Source organism: Bos indicus x Bos taurus, chromosome 9, assembly GCF_003369695.1.
Source record: "Bos indicus x Bos taurus breed Angus x Brahman F1 hybrid chromosome 9, Bos_hybrid_MaternalHap_v2.0, whole genome shotgun sequence".
In the NCBI taxonomy this organism is placed as follows: domain Eukaryota; kingdom Metazoa; phylum Chordata; class Mammalia; order Artiodactyla; family Bovidae; genus Bos; species Bos indicus x Bos taurus.
In genome coordinates, this window is record NC_040084.1 from 67,031,840 (window position 1) to 67,057,328 (window position 25,489).

At 37.3% G+C, this 25,489-nt stretch overlaps 1 pseudogene; it reads right to left on the reverse strand.

The window, feature by feature from the left end:
- Positions 1 to 24,720, reverse strand: LOC113898722 (annotated as a pseudogene).
- Positions 24,721 to 25,489: the final 769 nt, after the last annotated feature.

A 25,489-nucleotide genomic window follows, 5' to 3' on the forward strand; every position in this document is an offset into this window, starting at 1 on the left:
TTATTGGTAAACTAGCTTTAAAGAAGAATGATCAATCCTACTGCATCTAAGAAGAGCTGTATCCAGGGACACATCAAGTGGTGCCCAGGAGGCTGCTGCTTTGTCCACTTCTTTTTCATGGATCCAGTCATAAGCACAAGACATGTCATCAACCAATTCTTCCAGCTTAAACCGTAGGCTGGTTTCTTTTTCAGGACTTTCTACTGAATTACTACCACAAATGATGTTCCTGCCAACTTGAGTGCAGAGGTCCTGAGAATGGTGCCCAACTTAGAGTCTGCCAGGTTGTCTCCCCAAACATCAGCCTTCCCTGACTTAACCATATCCAGGCCCTTCCAGACCATGGCCACAACTGATCTTGAGTCCATGCACTTCTCTAGCCCTGGGAAGAATGAGCGGTCTTTCAGAGCAACATATTGCTGCTCAAAGTGTTCATCAGAGACCTGAAAGAACATCATGGCCACAATACAGAATCCTTCTTGCTCAAAGGCCTTGATGATCTTGCCCATGAGGCCTCAGTGCACGTCATCTGATGGCAATGAAGGTGCTCTGGATGTCAGCTAAGTTCCAGGAAGCTAGAGGGATGTGGATGACTCCTGTTCTGCTGTGCCAGAGCTGAACCTGGAAACTCTGTATCTTTAAATTAAAATTTTGTTTGACTAATTGCAAACGTTTCTTTTTTCCCCTAAAAAACTTCAGAGTGACAAAGACACTCTCCTTGACCAAACTGTAGTCAGGTGTTTCTGAGGTCTTTTCTGGACTGTGCCTCAACCTTGGGCTTTAGTCACCATCCTTTTAGAGTCAAGTTTTAGCAATAATCTTCCTGAGTCAGTTTAGAAACATTTCCCCTACCCATGCTATCTGATCACCCGTGATATATGATCAAAATTCTCATTCCCCGTCACTCCCCACCCTCCATATCTCATCACTCTGACTTGCCTTCTGCAAAATTAAATGCATATATAGGAAATGTAAATAAATAAACTTTCAAATGAGTTTTTTGGGGTAAGTTTGTAAAGTTTATGCATCTGAAGTTATCAAAGTTTAAAGCAGCACCAAGATATTTGGGACATGTTATCTATTGATTGAATACAATTTGTACAAGATATCATTCAATATAAATTCTTTAAAGAAAAAGGACATTTCATTGTAAATGGAGGGGAAAAGTTTTATTTGCATTTTATCTTGAAAATAAGATAAAAATTAAAGAATAAATATTTTTATTAATTTTATTAAAATAAGGGATATAATTTTTTTGGATCATTAATTTTATTTTGTTTTTTAAATTAATTTATTTTTTAATTGAAGTATAATCACTTTACAGAATTTTGTTGTTTTCTGTCAAACCTCAAAATGAATAAGCCATAGTTTAACACTGGACTGGAAGAAGCACAAGCTGGAATCAAGATTGCCGGGAGAAATATCAATAACCTCAGATATGCAGATGATACCACTCTTATGGCAGAAAGTGAAGAGGAACTAAAAAGCCTCTTGATGAAAGTGAAAGTGGAGAGTGAGAAAGTTGGCTTAAAGCTCAACATTCAGAAAATGAAGATCATGGCATCCGGTCCCATCACTTCATGGGAAATAGATGGGGAAACAGTGGAAACATTGTCAGACTTTATTTTTCTGGGCTCCAAAATCACTGCAGATGGTGACTGCAGCCATGAAATTAAAAGACACTTACTCCTTGGAAGGAAAGTTATGACCAACCTAGATAGCATATTGAAAAGCAGAGACATTACTTTGCCAACAAAGGTTCGTCTAGTCAAGGCTACGGTTTTTCCAGTGGTCATGTATGGATGTGAGAGTTGGACTGTGAAGAAGGCTGAGCGCCGAAGAATTGATGCTTTTGAATTGTGGTGTTGGAGAAGACTCTTGAGAGTCCCTTGGACTGCAAGGAGATCCAACCAGTCCATTCTAAAGGAGATCAGCCCTGGGATTTCTTTGGAAGGAATGATGCTAAAGCTGAAACTCCAGTACTTTGGCCACCTCATGTGAAGAGTTGACTCACTGAAAAAGACTCTGATGCTGGAAGGGATTGGGGGCAGGAGGAGAAAGGGACAACAGAGAATGAGATGACTCGATGGCATCACTGACTCGATGGACGTGAGTCTGGGTGAACTCTGGGAGTTGGTGATGGACAGGGAGGCCTGGCGTGCTGTGATTCATGGGGTCGCAAAGAGTCGGACATGACTGAGCGACTGATCTGATCTGATCTGATCTGATACAAATATCCCCTCCCTTTTGAAGCTCCCTCCCAACTCCTTCCCCATTCCACCCCTCTAGATTGATACAGAGCCCCTTTTTGAGTTTCCTAAGCCATACAGAAAATTTCCATTGGCTATCTATTTTACATATAGTAATATAAGTTTCCATGTTACTCTTTGCATACATCTTCCCCTCCCCTCCCCTCTCCCCATGTCTGTAAGTCTATTCTCTATGTCTTTTTCACCATTGTGCTAAGTCACTTCAGTCATGTCTGACTCTGTGCAACCCCATAGACGGCAGCCCACCAGGCTTCCCCGTCCCTGGGATTCTCCAGGCAAGAACACTGGAGTGGGTTGCCATTTCCTTCTCCAATGCATGAAAGTGAAAAGTGAAAGTAAAGTCGCTCAGTCGTGTCCAACCCTCAGCGACCCCATGGACTACAGCCTTCCAGGCTCCTCTATCCATGGGATTTTCCAGGCAAGAGTACTGGAGTGGGGTGCCATTGCCTTCTCCATTTTCACCATTGCTGCCCTGTAAATAAATTCTTCAGTACCATTTTTCTAGATTCTGTATATATGTGTTAGAATACGATATTTCTCTTTCTCTTTCTGACTTCCTTCACTCTTTATAATAAGCTCTAGATTCATCCACTTCATTAGAACTGACTCAAATGTGTTCCTTTTTATGGTTGAGTAATATTCCATTGTGTATATGTACCACAACTTCTTTATCCATTCATCTGTCGATGGACATCTAGGTTGCTTCCATGTTCTAGCTATTGTAAATAGTGCTGCAGTGAACAATGGGATACATGTGTCTTTTTCAATTTGGTTTCCTCAGGGTATATGCCTCAGAGTGGGGTTGCTGGGTCATATGGTGGTTTTATTCTTAGTTTTTTAACAACTCTCCATACCATCTTCTATAGTGCCTGTATGAATTTACATTCCCGTCAATGGTGCAAGAGTATTGCCTTTTCTCCACACCATCTCCAGCATTTATTGTTTGTAGACTTTTTGATGATGACCATTCTGACTGGTGTGAGGAGATATTTCATTGTAGTTTTGATTTGCATTTCTCTAATAATGAGTGATGTTGAGCATCTTTTCATGTGTTTGTTAGCCCTCTGTATATCTTCTTTGGGGAAATGTCTGTATAGGCCTTTTTCCCACTTTTTGATTGGGTTGTTTGTTTTTCTAGTATTGAGTTATATGAGCTGCTTGTGTATTTTGGAAATGAATCCTTTGTCACTTGTTTCACTTGCTATTATTTTTTCCTATTCTGAGGGTCGTCTTTTCACCTTGCTTATAGTTTCCTGTGCTGTGCAAAAGCTTTTAAGTTTAATCGGGTCCCACTTGTTTACTTGTTTTTATTTCCATTACTCTAGGAGGTGGGTCATTGAGGATCCTGCTTTGATTTATGTCCTCGAGGATTCTGCCTATGTTTTCCTCTAAGAATTTTATACTTTCTGGTCTTACATTTAGGTCTTCAATCCATTTTGAGTTTACCTTTGTGTATGGTGTTAGGAAGTGTTCTAATTTCATTCTTCTACATGTAGCTGTCCAGTTTTCCCAGAACCATTTATTGAAGAAGCTGTCTTTGCCCCATTGTATATTCTTGCCTCCTTTGTCAAAAATAAGGTATCCACAAGTGCATGGGTTTATTTCTGGGCTTTCTATCTTGTTTCATTGGTCTATATTTCTGTTTTTGTGCCAGTGCCATATTGTCTTGATGACTGTAGCTTTGTAGTATAATCTGAAGTCAGGAAGGTTGATTCCTCCAGCTCCATTCTTCTTTCTCAAGACTGCTTTGGCTATTTGGGATCTTTTGTCTTTCCATATGAACTGTGAAACTTTTTGTTCTAGTTCTGTGAAAACTGTCACTAATAATTTGATAGGGATCACATTGAATCTGTAGATTACATTTGTTAGTATAGTCATTTTCATGATATTGATTCTTCCTACCCAGGAACATGGAATCTCTCTCCATCTGTTTATGTCATCTTTTATTTCTTTCATCAATGTCTTGTAATTTTCTGTACAGTTCTGTACAGTTCTTTTGTCTCCTTCAGTTCAGTTCAGTTCAGTCACTCAGTCACGTCAGACTCTTTGCGACTCCATGAATCACAGCACTCCAGGCCTCCCTGTCCATCACCAACTCCCAGAGTCCACTCAAACTCATGTCCATCAACTCGGTGATGCCATCCAACCATCTCATCCTCTGTTGTCCCCTTCTCCTCCTACCCCCAATCCCTCCCAGCATCAGAGTCTTTTCCAATGAGTCAACTCTTCGCATGAGGTGGCCAAAGTACTGGAGTTTCAGCTTCAGCATCAGTCCTTCCAATGAACACCCAGGACTGATCTCCTTTAGAATGAACTGGTTGGATCTCCTTTCAGTCCAAAGGACTCTCCAGAGTCTTCTCCAACACCGCAGTTCAAAAGCATCAATTCTTTGGTGCTCAGCTTTCTTCACAGTCCATCTCTCACATCCATACATGACCAATGGAAAAACCACAGCGTTGACTAGACGGACCTTTGTTGGCAAATTAATGTCTCTGCTTTTGATATGCTATCTAGGTTGGTCATAACTTTCCTTCCAAGGAGTAGTGAAGTGAGGTCGCTCAGTGGTGTCCTACTCTTTGCGACCCTGTAGACTGTAGTCCACCAGGCTCCTCCGTCTATGTGATTCTCCAGACAAGAATACTGGAGTGGATTGCCATTTCCTTCTCCAGGGGATCTTCCCAACCCAAGGATCGAACCCAGGTCTCCTGCATTGGAAACAGAGGCTTTAACCTCTGAGCCACCAGGGAAGCCACAAGGAGTAAGCATCTTTTAATTTCATGGCTGCAGTCACCATCTGCAGTGATTTTGGAGCCCCCAAAAATAAAGTCTGACACTGTTTCCACTGTTTCACCATCTATTTCCCATGAAGTGATGGGGCCAAATGCCATGATCTTAGTTTTCTGAATGTTGAGCTTTAAGCCAACTTTTTCACTCTCCTCTTTCACTTTCATAAGAGGCTTTTTAGTTCGTCTTCACTTTCTGCCATAAGGGTGTTGTCATCTGCATATCTGAGGTTATGGATATTTCTCCTGGCACTCTTGATTCCAGCTTGTGCTTCTTCCAGCCCAGCGTTTCTCAAGATGTACTCTGCATGTAAGTTAAATAAGCAGGGTGACAATATACAGCCTTGACGTACTCCTTTTCCTATTTGGAACCAGTCTGTTGTTCCATGTCCAGTTCTAACTGTTGCTTCCTGACCTGCATACAGATTTCTCAAGAGGCAGGTCAGGTGGTCTGGTATTCCCATCTCTTTCAGAATTTTCCAGTTTATTGTGATTCACACAGTCAAAGGCTTTGGCATAGTCCATAAAGCAGAAATAGATGTTTTTCTGGAACTCTCTCACTTTTTCGATGATCCAGCAGATGTTGGCAATTTGATCTCTGGTTCCTCCGCCTTTTCTAAAACCAGCTTGAACATCTGGAAGTTCACAGTTCATGTATTGCTGAAGCCTGGCTTGGAGAATTTTGAGCATTACTTTACTAGCGTGTGAGATGAGATGAGTGCAATTGTGCAGTAGTTTGAGCATTCTTTGGCATTGCCTTTCTTTGGGATTGGAATGAAAAGTGACCTTTTCCAGTCCTTAGGTAAGTTTATTCCGAGATATTTAATTCTTTTTGTTGCAATGGTGAATGGGATTGATTGCTTCATTTCATTTCTCTTTCTGATTTTTCATTGTTAGTATATAGAAATGCAAGTGATTTCTGTGTATTGATATTGTATCTTGCAACTTTGCTAAATTCACTGGTTAGCTCTAGTAATTTTATGATACTATCTTTGGGGTTTTCTATGTACAGTATCATGTCATCTGCAAACGGTGAGAGTTTTACTTCTTTTCCAATCTGGATTCCTTTTATTTCTTTTTCTTTTCTGACTGCTGTAGCTAGGACTTCCAGGACTGTGTTGAATAATAGGTGGGAAAGTGGACACATTTATCTTATTCCTGATCTTAGGGGAAATGCTTTCAGTTTTTCACCATTGTGAATAATGTTTGCTGTAGGCTTATCCTATACGGTTTTTACTATATTGAAGTAAGTTCCTTCTATGCCCATTTTTTAAAGAGTTTTATTCATAAATGGGTGCTGAATTTTGTCAAAGGCTTTTTCTGCATCTATTGAGGTTATCATATGGTTTTTATCTTTCAACTTATTAATATAGTGTATCACATTGATTGATTTGAAAATATTGAAGAATCCTTGCATCCCTGAAATAAACTCAACTTGATCATGGTGTATGAGTTTTTGATGAGTTGCTGAACTCTGTTTCCTAAAATTTTGTTGAGGATTTTTGCATCTATGTTCATCAGTGATAACTGGCCTGTAGTTTTCTTTTTGGGTTATCTTTGTCTGGTTTGGGTACCAGGGTGATGGTGGGCTCATAGAATGAGTTTGGAAGTGTTCCTTCCTCTGCAAATTTTTGAAAAAGTTTTAGAAGGATAGGCATTAGCTCTTCTCTAAATGCTTGATAGAATTCTGTGAAGCTATCTGGTCCTGGGCTTTTGTTTTTTGAGAGATTTTTGATCACGGCTTCAATTTCAGTGCTTGTAATTGAGTTATTCATAATTTCTATTTCTTCCTGGTTCAGTCTTGGAAGATTGAACTTTTCAAAGAATCTGTCCATTTCTTTCATGTTATCCATGTTATTGCCATATAGTTGTTCATAATAGACTCTTTTAATCCTTTGTATTTCTGCATTGTCTGTTGTAACCTCTCCTTCTTCATTTCTAATTTTGTTGATTTGATTCTTCTTTTTTTCTTGGTGAGTCTGGCTAAAGGTTTGTCAATTTTGTTTATCTTCTCAAAGAACCAGCTTTTAGTTTTATTAATCTTTACTACTGCTTATTTCATTTCTTTTCATTTATTTCTGCTCTCATCTTTATGATTTATTTCCTTCTACTAATTTTGGGGTGTTTTTGTTCTTTTTTTCCAGTTGTTTTAGCTGTAAAGTTAGGTTATCTATTCAATGTTTTTCTTGTTTCTTGAGGTAGGGTTGTATTCCTACAAACTTCCCTCTTAGAACTGCTTTTGCCACATCCCATAGATTTTGAGTTGTTGTGTTTTCAATTGTCATTTGTTTCTAGAAATTTTTTAATTTCTCTTTTGATTTCTTCAGTAACTTGTTGTTTATTTAGAAATGTATTGTTTAATCTCCATGTGTTTGTGTTTTTTACTTTTTTTTTTTTGTAATTGATATCTAGTCTCATAGCATTGTGGTCAGAGAAGATGCTTGATACAACTTCAATTTTCTTAAATTTACTGAGGTTTGATTTGTGACCCAGGATGTGGTCTATCCTGGAGAACGTTCCGTGTGCACTTGAGAAGAATATGTATTCTCCTGCATTTGGATGGAATATCCTGAAGATATCACTGAGATCCATCTCATCTAATGTATCATTTAAGACTTGTGTTTCCTTATTAATTTCCTCTTTTGATGATCTGTCCCTTGGTGTGAGTGGGGTGTTAAAGTCTTCTATTATTATTGTGTTATTGTCAATTTCTCCTTTTATGTCTAATAGTGTTTGTCTTCTGTATTGAGGTGCTCCTATGTTGGGTGCCAAGATATTTACAATTGTTATGTCTTCCTCTTGGATTGATCCCTTGATAATTATGTAGTGTCCTTTCTTATCTCTTGTAATATTCTTTAAGGTCTATTGTGTCTGATATGAGGATTGCTACTCCAGCTTTCTTTTCCTTCCCATTTGCACGGAATATATTTTTCCATCCTCTCACTTTCAGTTTATATTTGTCTTTAGGTCTGAAGTGGGTTTCTTGTAGACAGCATATATATGGGTCTTGTTTTTGTATCCGTTCAGTCAGTCTGTCTTTCAGTTGGAGCATTTAATCCATTTACAATTAAAATATTTATTGATATATATGTTCCTATTGCCATTTTCTTAATTGTTTGGGGTTGATTTTTTTAGATCTTTTTTTCTTCTCTTGTATTTCTTGACCATATAAGTCCCTTTAGTATAGCTGGTTTGATGGTACTGAATTCGCTTAACTTTTGCTTGTCTGAAAAGCTTTTTATTTCTCCATCAATTTTGAATGAGATCCTTTCTGAGTACAATAATTTTGGTTGTAGATTTTTCCCTTTCAGTACTTTAAATATATCTTGCCTTTCCCTTCTGACCTTCAGAGTCTCTGCTGAAAGATCAGCTGTTAAACGAAAGGGGTTTTCCCTTGTATTTTACTTGTTTCTTTTCCCTTGCTGCTTTTAATATTTATTCTTTGTGTTTAGTCTTTGTCAGTTTGATTAGTATGTGTCTTGGTGTGTTTCTCCTTAGGTTTATACTGTATGGGACTCTCTGTGCCTCTTGGACCTGATTGACCATTTCCTTTTCCATGTTGGGGAAATTTTCAACTATAATCTCTTCTAAAATTATCTCATATCCTTCCTTTTTATCTTCTTCTTCTGGGACCCCTATAATTTGAATGTTGGTTCATTTGATATGGTCCCAGAAGTCTCTGAGACTGTCCTCAGTTATTTTCATTCTTTTTACTTTATTCGGCTCTTCAGAAGTTATTTCCACCATTTTATCTTTCAGCTCACTGATTCATTCTTATGTTTCAGATATCCTACTATTGATTCCTTCTAGAGTATTTTAATTTCAGTAATTGTGTTGTTTATCTCTGTATGTTTATTCTTTAATTCTTCTAGACCTTTGTTAATTGATTATTATATTTTCTCCATTTTGTTTTCAAGGTTTTTGATCATCTTTACTATCATTATTCTGAATTACTTTTCAGGTAGTTTGCCTATTTCCTCTTCTTATTTGGACTTCTGTGTTTCTAGTTTGTCCCTTCATTTGTGTAGTATTTCTCTGCCTTTTCATTTTTTAAAAAAAACTTATTGTATTTGAGATCTTCTTTTCCCAGGCTTCAAGTTTGTATTCTGTCTTTCTTTTGGTTTCTGCTCTCGTAAGGTTGGTCCGTGGTTTGTGTAAGCTTCATATAGGGTGAGATTTGAGCTGAGTTGTTTTATTCCCCACTCTGATGGGCAAGGCTGAGTGAGGTGGTAATCCTGCTGATGATTGGGTTTGTATTTTCATTTTGTTTGTTGTTTAAATGAGGCATCCTGCACAGGGTGCTACTGGTGGTTGGGTGATGCCAGGTCTTGTGTTCAAGTGGTTTCTTTTGTGTGAGTTCTCACTATTTGATACTCCCTATGGTTAGTTCTCTGGTAGTCTATGGTCTTGGAGTCAGTGGTCCCACTCCAAAGGCTCAGGGCTTGATCTCTTCATCTAAGACTGATGAGATGAAAATGACCTTTTTGTTTTTCAGACCTCCTGTTGTAGTTATTTCCAAAATCTGGTCGATTACATCTTCAGTTTCTCTGTATCTGGCATGCCTCGGGAGCCACAGTTCCTCTATATTGGCAGGGATATCATTTTAATTGGTTTATTTCTTGGCATTCCCAAAGTATGTATCTAGAGTGTTTTGCTGTAATTTTTTTCTGACAAAATTATATAAAAACACAATATGAAGTAATTTGCTTCATGTCTGACTTTTGCAACAGGGTTCTAAAGCAGGTAGTTTTTGCTAAAATATGCAAGCTCTGTTTGCTAAACATTTTGATTTTAAAACAATGTTGTTTAAAGCATTTTTCTTGTTCCCATGCTTCATTTTCTTTTCTTTAATTGCTAACTGGACTGATCAAATGGTCTGCTCTGTGACTTGTGTAGTTCCCGAAGTCACTTTTATTGATTTCATGGCATTCTATATTTTTTGTATGATTTTAATTTTTACATTATAATTGACTTGCACTGTATTTTTATTGTATTATTTGAAGTAATATCTGATAATAAGAGACTGACAAATAATGCAGTATGACATGTAGGAATATATAATTCACTTAGGCTTGCTGCTAAGTCGCTTCAGTCGTGTCTGACTCTGTGCGACCCCATAGACTGCAGCCCACCAGGCTCCCCTGTCCCTGGGATTCTCCAGGCAAGAACACTGGAGTGGGTTGCTATTTCCTTCTCCAATGCATGAAAGTGAAAAGTGAAAGTGAAGTCGCTCAGTCGTTTCCCACTCCCAGCGACCCCATGGACTGCAGCCTACCAGGCTCCTCTGTCCGTGGGATTTTCCAGGCAAGAGTACTGGAGTGGGGTGCCATTGCTTTCTCCTCACTTAGGCTTAGGAACAAATAATTAAGCTATTCAAATAGGTTATTTTAATACCATAATTAATAATTACTTTATTTTTCCCTATCTAACCTCACAACTGTGTGGACTCAGAAAATTTCTACTCAGATAGTCATCACATCCTTTTATCATGCAAATGTTATGTGTTTTTTGGAAATTTCCTTTTTTGGGTAAGTTATATATTGGATATTTTTCCATGTCAGGACCTATGGATATACTTTATTCTTTTACCTGGTATGTATGCCTCAGAGGTTTATCTAGTCTTTGTTGGTGAAAATTTGTGAACTTATTTTTCAATAATATACTGAGTATCTTGCATACCCTTTTTTGTGATATGAGAATATTTCTCTAGAATAGCTATTCAGTAGACTTGCTGGGTTGAGATGATAGGTATTTTACATTTTAATGTATTTTATCAGTATGTGCTTTTCAATGCATTGGCCAATTATATACTTCCCTGGACAGTATATGAACACCCCATTATCATGTTTGTCCAACCCGTGAATGTTTCAATGTTTCTTTTTTTTCAACTTGATGGATAAAAACCTACATTTCATGTTTTAATTTGTTTTTTTCCCTGCTAACCAACAAGGTTGAGTGCTTTTTTGTATATATATTGCTATTGTTTCATTTTTATGTGAATATTCTTCATGTATATTTTGCCCACTTTTCTGTTGAATTGTTTGCCTTTTTCCTGTTGAATTTATAAGGCTATAAAAGATGCTTACTCCTTGGAAGGAAAGTTATGACAAACCTAGATAGCATATTCAAAAGCAGAGACATTACTTTGCCAACAAAGGTTCGTCTAGTCAAGGCTATGGTTTTTCCTGTGGTCATATATGGATGTGAGAGTTGGACTGTGAAGAAGGCTGAGTGCTGAAGAATTGATGCTTTTGACTGTGGTGTTGGAGAAGACTCTTGAGAGTCCCTTGGACTGCAAGGAGATCCAACCAGTCCATTCTGAAGGAGATCAGCCCTGGGATTTCTTTGGAAGGAATGATGCTAAAGCTGAAACTCCAGTACTTTGGCCACCTCATGCAAAGAGTTGACTCATTGGAAAAGACTCTGATGCTAGGAGAGATTGTGGGCAGGAGAAGAGGATGGCAGAGGATGAGACGGCTGGATGGCATCACTGACTCAATGGACGTGAGTCTGGGTGAACTCTGGGAGTTGGTGATGGACAGGGAGGCCTGGCATGCTGCGATTCATGGGGTCGCAAAGAGTCGGACACGACTGAGCCACTGAACTGAACTGAAGTACTAAACTCTAATATCTTATGTATTACACATATTTTCTACTTGACTATTGCTTGTCTGTTCATTTTATTTATTTTAATGTTGATCTGTTTATGAATTTTGAATTTTAAAAAGTTATCTTCCCTATTTTTGACTGTATTTCCTTCTAATGCTTTTTTTATTTTAGTTTTAACAGTTTTAAAAGCTAGCTTCTTAATCTACTGGAAATTTGAGTTTTTGAGAAGTGTGAAGCAAGGAAATCCTGTGGGCTCTACATTTAAAATATGTCCAAACCTGTCACTGCTCTCTACCCAAGCTACTCCTCTGGTTCAAAACACCATCACAAGTTCTGGATTTCTGCTTCCCTGATTGTCTTACGTATACACTTGCTTCTGAGAGGCTATTTTCAACACAACCTAGCAGAGACATCTTTTCAAAAAGCAGTATACCAATAGCTGCCCTTTTTACTAAGAGTGAAACCAGTGTTTTTAAGGTTAAAATGATCTGGCCTTATCTCCTCCTATGTGTCAAAGAGGGTAGACCTCTTTGTCTACCCCTGCTTCTGCCTCTCACCATCTTCTCTGTGCCTTGGCTTCAGTTTATACACCACCCCAGGCCTGCTCACCTGCCTTGCTTTCTACTTACAGTAGTGACTTGCTGTGTCTTACTGGCCTAGAGCCAGGTTGCTGCTGCGGCAGCTGCTTCTGCTTTAGACTGATATTCCTACTGTGCCTGCTGCTCCTGATCTCCCTTTAATACCTGGATACAGCTTCCTCTTACTTCCTGTTTCTATGTTCCACGTTGTCACTGATTTTCAAGATATGGGTTGCAGCTCTCCATTTCACTAAGCACCACACATGTGCAGCTTGGAAGTGTAAGGGGCTAATTCATAAAAGATGGAACTTTGACTGAAGGGGTATGGGAGTGAGTGGATAAATTCTTCTTTCTTCTCCCTCCTTTTAAAGGAACACATGTATACCTGTGGCGGAATCATTTTGATATTTGGCAAAACTGATACAATTATGTAAAGTTTAAAAATAAAATAAAATTAAAAGCCAAAAAAAAAAAAAATAAAATAAAGGCAGAGTAGCTTTATGTGATCTTTCTAAAGATGTCGTACATGACCCAGGCGTCAGTTTACATAAAGCTGTATCCCAATCCATAACACTCTGCCTTATTTTGTCCTATCTCATCCTCTACTAGGCCTTCACTGGTGGTTTAGATGGTAAAGAATCTGCCTCCAGTGTGGGAGACCAGGTTTTGATCCCTGAGTTAGGAAGATCCCTTGGAGAAGGGCATCTTCTGGAGAAGGGCAACCCACTCCAGTATTCTTGCCTAGATAACCCCCATGGACAGAGGTGCCTGGTGGGTTATAGTCCATGGGATTGCAAAGAGTCAGAGACAACTGAGTTGTCACACTTACACACACACACACACACACACACACACACACACCTCTACCTTATTCCATTTTCCCAGTGTTCATGCTTCCCTGGGATTGTATTTCCCAATAAAATGTTAGCAAAAATATGTTTCCTTCAGAGTCTGTTTTCTAGTGGAACACTTAGTGCAAATATTTATTCTTAATTATTTTGTACACTTATATTTGTTTCTAGGCTAGCTATGTCTTCTACTTATTCCCTTCATACCCATTCCTCAATGTCATAGAGAAATCTGTTCCCTTGAATATGTGAACTGTTCATGGGAGGACTGTGAAATATGATAAAAGAACTAAAAATAACCAACTGGCATCTCCAATAGCAGTTACCTCAACAGTTCTAACTCACATCTGACAGTCCTCCTGTATTTCCTATCTCAGTATTAACACTGCCAGATAGCCAGTTGCTTCAACCTGAAACTTTAGAATAATCCTTAAATCCCCATATCCGGTTGGCTAACAATCTTTTTAATGCACTTGCTCAAACATCTCCAAAATATTTTCTCTTCTCCCTAATGACCTTGCATTCATCGGAGTTCTGTGCTCTGTCAGATGTCAGCTTAAGTGTCACCTACTCAGAGCAGCTCTCCTGACACCCTATTTAAAGAGCCTTCACTTTATAGATGTTGTACCCTGTTTATTTCCTTCACAGTGTTAAAACAAATCGTTAATGACTCATTTAAACCTTTTTAACTAATTTATCATTTGTTTCTTCATTGGAATGTAAATGCTATGTTTTCTGTAGTAGCCACAGTGTCTATTCTAGTCATAGCAGGGTCTCTATAAAGAATGGATGACTGAGGAATACAATACTTTCTTATTAGGGTCATTTGTTTCCACTTTCCTTACTCAGCTGTTCTAATCAATCCTCTACACTGATAGAATTAAATTAAATTAAATTAAAACAGAGATCTGATCATGTTACTTCCCAATTTAAAATCTTTATTTTCATAAGTACAAGATAGACATCAATTTCTTCAGCCTATGAAAAGAAGCAAAAATGGATTAAAGACCCAAATGCAAGATTGGATACTATAAAACAGAGGAAAACATGCACAGAATACTCTTTGACATAGATCACAGCAGTTTTTTTTGGTCCATCTCCTAGAATAATGGAAATAAAACCAAAAAATAATAAATGGGATTTAATTAAATTTAAAGGCTTTTGTACAGCAAAGAAAACCATCAGCAATACAAAAAGACAACATACTGAATGGGAGAAAATATTTGCAAATGCCATGACCAATCAGGTATTAATATCTAACATATATAAACAGCTTGTAAAACTCAACATCAAAAAAAAACCTCATTAAAAAATAAAAGAACTGACATTGTTTCCAAAGAGGAAATGCAGGTGACCAACAGGCATGGGAAATAAAAAAGATGCTCAACAGCACTAATCATCAGGGAGATGCAAATGAAAACCAAAATGAGATCTCACCACACACCTATAAGAATGGCTATCATCAAAAAGACTACAAATTACAAATATTTATAAGTATGTGAAGAGAAGGGAACCCTTGTACCTTGTTGCAGGGAATGTAAGTTGGTACAGCCATTGTGGAAAACAGTATGTAGGCTTCTCAAAAAACTAAAACTATATTTTTAAAAAGTATTTATTTATTTTGGCTGCGCAGGGTCTTCATGGCTACATGGCCTTTTCTCTAGTTGCAGCAAGCTGGCGCTACTCTTCATTGCAGTGAGTGGGGTTCTCATTGTGGCGGCTTCTCTTGTTGTGGTGCACAGGTTCTAGAGTGTGGGTTCTAGAGAGTATAGTTGCATCCTGTGGGCTCAGTGGTTGCAGTTCCTTGGCTCTAGGGCACAGGCTCAGTAGTTGTGGTGCTTGGGCTTTTGCTCCAAAGCATGTGGGATCTTCCTGGACCAAGGATCGAACCCCTGTCTCCTGTGTCGGCAGGCAGATCCTTTACCACTGAACCACCAGGGAAGCCCTAGAACTACTTTCAGTCTCCTTTAAATGAAGTTTTAAGTAGAATTGAATGTACAGTACTAGGTCAAAATATTATAATTCATATTCGGTCTCAAATTATTCATTGAAAAAACCTGATTCTCCATAGTTTTGGAATTTAAAAAGCCCATGAATTTGTCTAGATTATATTTATCCTTTCTCCATAGATGTTTTTGACAAGTTTTTCATAGATTTTAAAATTTTTTTCTATTTTTAATGTTTCTTTTATTTGCTATTTTAAAATTTTATTTTTTTCATATTTTAGAATTTTAACAATTAAACAGTATCATTTTCTAGATAGAGCTATAGAAATTACACAAAATATAATTGTACTTTGTGATTAGCCTGTGGGGTTAATTTCTCTTATGCCATTCTTTCTTCCGCAGATTACATGTTTATGTGTAGCAATTAATGAAAATTTACATTTTAATATATTTGCTTCAAAAATAATTTAAAAAGCATACATAATTGACATGAAGCTTTTGTATTGGCCATGTAACTGACTTAGTTTTCTGTATTGTACTGGTCCTATAATACTTTGGAAACTTTTTTATTACTACATTTATTTCCATGCAGGTTTAGAAAATTAATTTTATTTATTTATTCTTGGCTGTGTGGAGTCCTTGCTGCTGCACAGGCTTTTCTCCAGTTGCAGAGAGTGGTGGCCACTCTCTAATTGTGGTGCGTAGGCTTCTTATTACAGTGGCCTTATCACTGCTGAGCACGGGCTCCAAGGTGCCTGGGCTTCAGCAGCTGTTGCATGTGGTCTCAGTACTTGTGGTTCCCAGGCATAATTGTGCCACATGGGCCCAGCTGCCCCAAGGTAAGTGGGATCTCTAGGATCAGGGATTGAACCCGGTGTCTCCTGTGTTGGCAGGTAGACTCATTACCACTGAGTCACCAGGGAAGCCCCTATTTCCATCCAGTTTAATGGCATGATTTAATTAATTCCTCCTAAGTAAAATATTAAAATAGTATTTCTAAGTTTTTCTGTTTTCAGAGTGTTTTAACAATTTTGTCTTGAATTATAATTTGTTCCTTTCAGATCTATGCTGTTCTAACTTATACATTTTTCTTTTTAAGTTAGTCTTTTAAATTACATTGACCTTTGAACAATGTGGGAGTGAGGGTTTCAACCCTCTCTATTCAGTTTAAAAAATCCATGTATACCTATAACTAACCCTCCATGTTGATGTTTTCTTTACATGCATGGTTCCTCCATATCTGCAGTCTGCATTCTCAGATTCAACCAGTTGTGTGTCGTGCAGCACCAGAATATTTAGTATTTTTAAAAATCCATGTACAGTCGGACCCAACTGTAGATAGATAAAACATACTTTTTCAAAAAAAAGTTTCCTACCTTTTAAATCAACTCTTTAATTTTCTGACCTTTAATACTACTTTGTAGGATAAAATGTTCCCACATTCATTGCCAATAAAAGATTTAGTGATTAATGATTTAGAGAATACATTTTGAGAGTCCTTAGCTTATTAATAAGTAGTGCTATGACTTCCTCATTATTTATAAAATGGATAAATTCAATAAATAATCTGACATAATTTTATAGATTTGTAAGAAATGTTAACTTTCTTAGCTGAAATTATTTTCCCAATTATTTTCGTGATCTTCTCCGGTTTTCTTAGAGTTTGTGAGAAGCTATTAAGTATAGTTTGAAAAAATTTTAAACCTTGTGAGCCAATTCAAAGATCATATTATCAAATGCTAAGAAGTAATAGACTAGTATGAGGCTGTGATCCTCAAAATTGTTCTGCTCATTGCATTTCTTAAGTCATTAGGATGGATTATCATTATTTGTATTAAATATCCAGTCTTTTTTTTTTTTTTAAACTGTAACTTTGAGACATTTACTCCTAGCCATGAGGAACTAATAGGTACTGAATTTCCTATATATAAACAACTAGGGAAAATATGAACAACTGGGGAAAATGGAAACATGCTATTTTAAGACACTAGAAAATAGTACCTTGAGAAAAAGAATGTCTTGAGAAAGATGAAACACACTAGTTGGTGCCAGTGATTGAACCAGCTTTCTGCTGGAGACAGTTTATGAACTGTAGGTCAGGCAGAGAAAACCCTAGCAAAGCACAGCAGTCCACTGAGTTGCAAGATAAATATCAGAGTTTGGGGAGGCAACTTAAACTTGCAAAGCAGAGTACTGGCGAAGAATGATTTTGAGGTATAAACCTCCAGGAATCTATTTGTTGGTCCACTTTTATTTTTTACTGAATATCAAGTTTTTCCAGGAAATTTGAAATTCTATGAAATCACATGAAGAATTCCAGATACAGAGGAACCGTGTATATAAATTTGAAGTTGAACATACAAGATTGGAAGACTGTCAATCTACTGGCTGTAACTGTCATTTCCAGCCAGTTACAGTGAAGAGGTATTACAGTTCTATAATCCTACACCTACCTTAGAGGAGTCATGCATTAATAGAAGAGCTAAACTAGACCTAACGGAAAGGCAATGGCAAGCCACTCCAGTACTCTTGCCTAGAAAATCCCATGGATGGAGGAGCCTGGTGGGCTACAGTCCATGGGGTCGCTACGAGTCGGACACGACTGAGCGACCTCACTTTCACTTTTCACTTTCACACAATGGAGAAGGCAATGGCAACCCACTCCAGTGTTCTTGCCTGGAGAATCCCAGGTACAGCAGAGCCTGGTGGGCTGCCGTCTGTGGGGTCGCACAGAGTCGGACACGACTGAAGCCACTTAGCAGCAGCAAACTAGACCTAAAGTGAAGTCTACTGCATTTATACCCTTAAAAAAAATCTTAACAACTAACACTGAAAGGATTATGGTGATCCACAAAACACCTAATCTTAGCCAAAAGGCCAAGAAGTGACTAATATACAAAACAAAAAACATAATATTTGAAACGAAGAAATCAAAGTCCAGACACTCAACAACATAAAATTTTAATACTTCATCATTTTAACAATCAGTCAGTAATTAATGGACACACAAAGAAGTAGAAATATATAATCCGTGGTAGTAAAAAAAAAAAAGTACAGTAATAGAAACAACCAGAAATAGCAGTGATGTTTGAGTAAGCAGATAAGAACTTAAAAATCTCCACTGTAAACATTTTCAAAGCATTAGAAATTAAATATGAATACAAGAACAATAGAAAAGGAAATCATAAAATTAAAACTTACAGAATCTAACTAAAAAAATGCAAATGCAATATAAAACATAAAAAAATGTAATGTAAAGGGGCTTGAAAACATATGTTACAAAGAAAAGATAACCCATAGTGCTAGAGACTGAATGTTTATGTCCTTCCAAAAAGTCATATGATAAAACCTAATTGCTAATGTAATGGAATTTGGAGGTGGTGCCTTTGGGAGGTGACTAAGTCATGAGAATAGAGACCTCATGAGTGAAATTAGTGCTTTTCTAAGAGAGACCCCTGAGAGCTCAATTACCCATATGTCGTATGGTCTATGGACCAAGAAGTCAACTCTCACCTTACACAGAATCTGCCAACCTCTTGATCTTGAACTTTCTAGCCTCTAGAACTCTGAGAAATAAATTTATGCTGTATAAGGCACTAAATGTATGATAACTTGTTATAGCAGCCCAAACAAAGACACATAGATACAACAATAGATAGTAATCAAAGAGAAAAAATAATTTTATTTTTAAAATTTTTTACTTTACAATATTGTATTGGTTTTGCCATACATTGACATGAATCTGCCACGGGTGTACATGTGTTCCCCATCCTGAACCCCCCTCCCACCTCCCTCCCCATCCCATCCCTCTGGGTCATCCCAGTGTACCAGCCCCGAGCACTCTGTCTCATGCATTGAACCTGGATTGGTGATTCATTTCACATATGATGATATACATGTTTCAATGCCATTCTCCCAAATAATCCCACTCTCTCCATCTCCCACAGAGTCCAAAAGACTGTTCTATACATCTGTGTCTCTTTTGCTGTCTCGCATAAAGGGTTATCATTACCATCTTTCTAAATTCCATATATATGCATTATTATACTGTATTGGTGTTTTCCTTTCTGGCTTACTTCACTCTGTATAATAGGCTCCAGTTTCATCCACCTCATTAGAACTGATTCAAATGTATTCTTTTTAATGGCTAAGTAATACTCCATTGTGTATATGTACCACACCTTTCTTATCCATTCGTCTGCTGATGGACATCTAGGTTGCTTCCATGTCCTGGCTATTGTAAACAGTGCTGCAATGAACATTGGGGTACATGTGTCTCTTTCAATTCTGGTTTCCTCAGTGTGTATGCCCAGCAGTGGGATTGCTGGATCATAAGGCAGTTCTATTTCCAGTTTTTTAAGGAATCTCCACACTGTTCTCCATAGTGGCTGTACTAGTTTGCATTCCCACCAACAGTGTAAGAGGGTTCCCTTTTCTCCACACCCTCTCCAGCATTTATTGCTTATAGACTTTTGGATCACAGCCATTCTGACTGGTGTGAAATGGTACCTCGTTGTGGCTTTGATTTGCATTTCTCTCACAGTGAGTGATGTTGAGCATCTTTTCTTGTGTTTGTTAGCCATCTGTATGTCTTCTTTGGAGAAATGTCTATTTAGTTCTTTGGCTCATTTTTTGATTGGGTTGTTTATTTTTCTGGAATTGAGCTGTAGGAGTTGCTTGTACATTTTTTAGATTAATTCTTTGTCAGTTGCTTCATTTGCTATTATTTTCTCCCATTCTGAAGGCTGTCTTTTCACCTTGCTTATAGTTTCCTTTGTTGTGCACAAGCTTTTAATTTTAATTAGGTCCCATTTGTTTATTTTTTCTTTTATTTCCAATATTCTGGGAGGTGGGTCATAGAGGATCCTGCTGTGATGTATGTCAGAGAATGTTTTGCCTATGTTTTCCTTTAGGAGTTTTATAGTTTCTGGTCTTACATTTAGATCTTTAACCCATTTTGAGTTTATTTTTGTGTATGGTGTTAGAAAGTGCTCTAGTTTTATTCTTTTATAAGTGGTTGACCAGCTTTCCCAGCACCACTTGTTAAAGAGATTGTCTTTTCTCCATTGTATATTCTTGCCTCCTTTGTCGAAGATAAGGTGTCCATAGGTGCATGGATTTATCTCTGGGCTTTCTATTTTGTTCCATTGATCTGTATTTCTGTTTTTGTGCCAGTACCATACTGTCTTGATGACTGTGGCTTTGTAGTAAAGACTGAAGTCAGGCAGGTTGATTCCTCCAGTTCCATTCTTCTTTCTCAAGATTGCTTTGGCTATTTGAGGTTTTTTGTATTTCCATGAGGCCACCATCACCCTAATACTGATGACAATAAAACCTGACAAAGATGCCACAAAAAAAGAAAACTATAGGCCAATATCACTGATGAACATAGATGCAAAAATCCTTAACAAAATTCTAGCAAAGAGAATCCAACAACATATTAAAAAGATCATACATCATGACCAAGTGGGCTTTATCCTAGGGATGCAAGGATTCTTCAATATCTGCAAATCTATCAATGTAATACACCACATTAACAAATTGAAAAATAAAAACCATATGATTATCTCAATAGATGCAGAGAAAGCCTTTGACAAAATTCAACATCCATTTATGATAAGAACCCTCCAGAATACAGGAATAGAAGGAGCATACCTCAACATAATAAAAGCTACATATGACAAACCCACAGCAAACATTATCCTCAATGGTGAAAAATTGAAAGCATTTCCCCTAAAGTCAGGAACAAGACAAAGGTGCCCATTCTCACCACTACTATTCAACACAGTTTTGGAAGTTTTGGCAACAGCAATCAGAGAAGAAAAATAAATAAAAGGAATCCAAATTTGAAAATAAGAAGTAAAACTCTCACTGTTTGCAGATGACATGATCCATTACATAGAAAACCCTAAAGACTCCGCCAGAAAATTACTAGAACTAATCAATGAATATAGTAAAGTTGCAGGATATAAAATCAGTACACAGAAATCCCTTGCATTCCTATACACTTATAGTGAGAAAATAGAAAGAGAAATTAAGGAAACAATTCCATTCACCATTGCAACGAAAAGAAAAAAATACTTAGGAATATATCTACCTAAAGAAACAAAAGACCTATATATAGAAAACTATAAAACACTGGAGAAAGAAATCAAAGAGGACACTAATAGATGGAGAAATATACCGTGTTCATGGATAGGAAGAATCAATATAGTAAAAATGAGAATACTACCCAAAACAATTTATAGATTCAATGCAATCCCTATCAAGCTACCAATGGTATTTTTCACAGAGCTAGAAAAAATAATTTTTAAAAAATGAACAGAATCAGACTTGATCTCAGATGTAGAGGCAGGCGGGGGTGATGGTGGGAACGGACATAAAAGATTATAGAAGAAATTGCTTAAATTTTCCAAAATTTTATGAAAACTCTGAGCTCACATTTTCAAGAAGCTTAATGATTCCTAAGCAATATAAACACCAAAGAAATCCATTTTAAGTTATACTCCCAGCTGGCACAGTGGCAAAGAATCCACCTGCCAATGCAGGAGATGTAAGAGACATGAGTTTGATCCCTGGGTTGGGAAGATCCCCTGGAGAAGGAAATAACAATCCATTCCAGTATTCTTGCCTGGAAAATTCCATGGACAGAAGAGCCTGGCAGGTTACAGTACACAGGGTTGCAAAGAGTTAGACACAACTGAGCATGCATGCTTGCAATAATAAAATTTACCACACCAAGGATTACATAATAATCTTAAAATCAACCAGAATAAAGAGAAACAAAGAAAAGAATAATTGTAGACTTATCATCACCATCTAAGAGTTGCATATTGCATGCCATTTATATATACACAGAATGTATGTACATATATGTAGACTATCATTTATAATGTGTTATGATGTATAACTTATTTATATCAATGTATATATGTACAAGATATTTATGTATATATGATGTATAATATATATGTACAATGGTGCAGATGTAAATAGAATACTAAAAATAAATAATTCCAAAAGAAAGAAAAAGACAAAATAAAGAATAAAGAATATATGGAGAAAATACAAAACACAAAAAGCTGGTTTATTTAACCCAATCATATCAATTATATTAAGTGTAAACTGTCTAAAGAAGAACTGCATGATAGAACTTTCAGTTATAAAGGAAATGTTCCTTGTCCATATGTCACCTATACTGTCCACAAATGGTTTTTGAACATTTCAACTGTGGCTAGGTTGACTGAAGATCTGAATTTTTTATGTCTTTATTGTAATTTGTTTTAGTTTAAATAGCTATATGTGGTAAGTGGTCACTGCATTAGACAGTGGACATATCAACACCCCAGTAAGAAGGCAATAGTTATCAATCTAGATGAAAAAGCAAGATTCAGTTTAATATTGGCTGTAAGAGATACATTCTATATATGAACATTCAGATTGAAAAGTATAGGATAGAAAAAACATGTCAAGCAAACATTAATTATCAGAAATATGGAGTAGATATATGAACAATCTGATGACCTGAATCCAGATTGCCAGGAGAAATATCAATAACCTCAGATATGCAGATGACACCACCCTTATGGCAGAAAGTGAAGAACTAAAGAGCCTTTTGATGAAAGTGAAAGAGGAGAGTGAAAAAGTTGGCTTAAAGTTCAACATTCAGAAAACTAAGATCATGACATCTGGTCCCATTACTTCATGGCAAATAAATGGGGAAACAGTGGAAACAATGACAGACTTTATTTTTCTGGGCTCTAAAATCACTGCAGATGGTGACTTCAGCCATGAAATTAAAAGATGTTTGCTTCTTGGAAGAAAAGTTATGACCAACCTAGACAGCATATTCAAAAGCAGAGACATTACTTTGCCAACAAAGGTCTGTCTAGTCAAAGCTATGGTTTTTCCAGTAGTCATGTACAGATGTGGGACTTGGACTATAGAGAAAGCTGAGCACCAAAGAAGTGATGCTTTTGAACTGTGGTGTTGAAGACTCATCTTGAGAGTCCCTTAGACTGCAAGGAGAGCTAACCAGTCCATCCTAAAGGAAATCAGTCCTGAATACTCATTGGAAGGACTGATGCTGAAGCTGAAACTCCGATACTTTGGCCACCTGATGCAAAGAACTGACTCATTAGAAAAGACCCTAATGCTGGGAAAGATTGAAGGCAGAAGGAGAAGGGGACTCCAGAGGATGAGATGGCTCATCTCATTGACTCACCTCATTGAGTCGATGGCATCACTGACTCAATGGACATGAGTTTGAGTAAACTTCAGGAGTTGGCCTTGGACAGGGAGGCCTGGCACGCTGCAGTCCATGTGGTTGCAAAGACACGACTGAGTGACTGAACTGAACTGATATGAACAATAGGAAAATGGATTATAGATGAAAAATATCACTAGAGATAGAGGCATTTCATAGTAATAAAATATTAGATTTTGAAGAAGACATAATAATACTAATGTGTATACACTGATAATACTGCTTCATATACAAAGCAGAATCTTACAGGATTGTGGTCATTTTAAAACATACCCACAATTTTTTAATATTCTTCCTTCAACGGGTAGAGGTTAATTCTTTATTCCTTGAGTATGATCTTATCCTGCTTCTAATGATTAAAATTCCACAAAAGAGATGGTATGTAACTTCTGGAACTAGATAATAAATAGTACTGTAGGTTCCTCCTTCCTTTCTCCCTCTCAGATCACATGCTTGAGGGGAAGTAGTTTACATCACATGAGGCAAGAGCTAAAGCCTCCTGCCAAAAACCACTTTAGAAGTGGATCCTTCAGTCCCATTATAGCCTGCTGGTGACTATGCATGTATGCATGCTCAGTTGCTCAGTTGCAATTCTCTGGACTGTAGCCTTCCAGGTTCCTTTTGTCCATGGAATTTTCCCGACAAGAATACTGGAGCAATTTGCCTCCTCCAGGGAGGAGGGATCGATCCATGTCTCCTGCATTGGGAGGAGGATTCTTTACCATAGGCTATAAGGTAGGTACCATAGCCTGTGGTACCATAGGATATACGCTATAGTCAGCCTATAGCCCTGACTAATGTCTTGACTGCAGTTCCATAAGAGACCTACCCAAGTGAAGAAAACACCCAAAAAATGGGTTCTGAATTCCTGATCCACAAAAACTTTGAGGTAATAAATGTTTATTTTTTATGCTTCTAAATGTGGGGGTAATTTGTTATGAAACAATAGATAACTAATTTTAGACTGGAAAGGTTAAATAGAAATACCATTAATTACCATGGAGATTTAAATATTTATCTCTTAATAATTGATAGAACAAATAAACAACAAATGAATATGCATAAAGAACCACTCTATCAACCAATTTAATTTAATTAACCTTTATGCTGCTGCTAAGTCGCTTTAGTCGTATCCGACTCTGTGCCACCCCATAGACAGCAGCCCACCATGCTCTGCCGTCCCTGGGATTCTCCAGGCAAGAACACTGGAGTAGGTTGCCATTTCCTTCTCCATTGCGTGAAAGTGAAAAGTGAAAGTGAAGTCGCTCAGTCGCGACTGACTCGTGGTGACCCCATGGACTGTAGCCCACCAGGCTCCTCCATCCATGGGATTTTCTAGGCAAGAGTACTGGAGTGGCTTGCCATTGCCTTCTCCATTAACCTTTATAGAACTCTCCAACTCGGAACAGCAGAACGTCATTTTCCTCAACTGAATATGGAACATTCACTTAGACTGTGTGCTAGAATAAAGAACAGGTCCTAATAAATTTTAAAGTATTTAAATGTATTCTCTGACCATAAGAGATTGAAGCTAGAAATTAATGACAATAAAATATCTAAAAAGACCTCAAAAAACTGGATATTAACAAGTGTCTTAATCCATTTCTAGCTGCTATAGCAAAATATCAGACTGAGTAGCTTATAAAGAATAGACATTTATCTCTCAGTTTTGGAGACTGAAAAGCACAAGACTAAGTAATATGCCAGAAAATTTGGTATCTGGTGAGGACCTGTGTACAAGTCTATTTGTTGTGTCCTCGTATGGTGGAAGGGAACAAGGAAACTTTCAAGTCTATTTTGAGTACTAACCCTATTCATGAATCACCATCCTCATGGCCACATCATGTCCCAAGGGCCTCACCACCTAATACCATCATTGTAGGCTTTAGAATGTCAATGTATAACACATATGTCTGTATCTTGGGGAGGTACAGACATTGAGACCACAGCAACAACACACTTCAAAATAACACATATGCCAAAGAAGAAATCAGAAGAAATTTTAAATAAGATTTTGAATTGAATTTTTCAATCAAAAAAAAAAGATTTGGAATTAAATTTTTTTTAATTCCAAATTTGTTAGTTGTAGCTCAGGCTCTGCTTAGAAAATATGCTGAACTTTAAAGTCTTTTAATAAATATTAACATAAGGTTATAATAGTGATTCATTATATAAGAAGAGGAGGAGGG